This window comes from Myotis brandtii, unplaced genomic scaffold (assembly GCF_000412655.1).
Source record: "Myotis brandtii unplaced genomic scaffold, ASM41265v1 scaffold1384, whole genome shotgun sequence".
Taxonomy (NCBI): Eukaryota; Metazoa; Chordata; class Mammalia; order Chiroptera; family Vespertilionidae; genus Myotis; species Myotis brandtii.
In genome coordinates, this window is record NW_005354938.1 from 358,232 (window position 1) to 358,720 (window position 489).

Consider the following 489-nt stretch of genomic DNA (forward strand, 5'->3'; position numbering starts at 1 on the left):
GAGAGAGAGAAGAGAGAACTGGTATTTCCTGAACAGCCAAAATGCCCCAGGCACTTTATATACTTTATTTCGTTCCTTTGGAGCCCATGGAGCAAGCTCTCTGTCCCCATTTTACAAACGGGGAACCCGAGGCCCAGAGAAGTGAAGTCAGGGTAACCTCTGAGCCCTGCCCCTACCACCTCTGCAACCTATTTTGGCCGCCGGAACATATCAGGGGGGACTCTGCTCTGGCCACTGCCCACAGCGGCAGGAGCCCCTCCCTGCATCCGGGCCAGGGCTGCAGCCCTAATGAGGTTCAGCCAAGTGTCTGCAGGACTCGGATCTGGGCTGGGCTCTCAGCGCTGTCTCCTGGAACCGGTCTGCCAGGGCCTGCTCATGCTGGGCAGCCTCTGGTCAAGAGGCCCTGGCCCCCCTTCTAGAAAATCGTGAGGGCACCTGAGAGAACGCTCCTTTCTTCTCCTCAGAATAATTTCTACCACTACGTCATGA

At 56.9% G+C, this 489-nt stretch overlaps 1 protein-coding gene across 4 annotated transcripts in view; it reads left to right on the top strand.

Annotated features, from left to right (window-relative positions):
* LOC102251183 (solute carrier family 23 member 1) overlaps positions 1 to 489 on the top strand; it is a 25,963-nt gene that overhangs the window by 1,034 nt on the left and 24,440 nt on the right. The gene's annotated exons all lie outside the window — the stretch shown is intronic.